Raw genomic sequence first — 587 nt, 5'->3', positions numbered from 1 at the left:
TGGTTGATAGTGCGCAATAAAGATAGTATCTAACGATTATTGAATACTCTTTGTCATTACTTCCACTTTTGTATCCCTCTACACTGATGAAATGTGGTCAAAGATAATAAGTATTTAGTAACCATTATACAGTCTGGCTTGATGGACTAGGATCCCATCGCCCTTTGTATTGGGTAATATTAGTTAGGTGGCCGCCGCTCTTTCGTTGTTCAAACCCACCTACTGTTAGTTCACTTGGCGCTCGTGAGGTGCGAGAGAGAGAGAGGCACCCGTTCCATCTCGTTTTGTTGTATGCTACTGCCTCTTTGTCCTCTCGGATTACAGATTGTGCACCAGTGCATTTTAATGTATGATACTGTAAATACTCGTTTGCGGACTCTCCGTTTGTAGATATGGAATCATAAGTGATATTGGATTAGGTTTCGAGGAGTTGATGTGATGTAAAGAGATGCCATTTGCGTAAATTTGAAATTATTTCTGCGTTATGGAAGTAATATGTAATGGTAAATTATTAAATGATAATTATATGATTCATAAAGCAAACGATGAAAGCCTGTAAAGAGACCAAGTATATCAGTGTGTCAGTC

Source organism: Penaeus monodon, chromosome 24 (assembly GCF_015228065.2).
Source record: "Penaeus monodon isolate SGIC_2016 chromosome 24, NSTDA_Pmon_1, whole genome shotgun sequence".
Lineage (NCBI taxonomy): Eukaryota > Metazoa > Arthropoda > Malacostraca > Decapoda > Penaeidae > Penaeus > Penaeus monodon.
Note: the sequence above shows the minus strand (reverse complement) of the source record.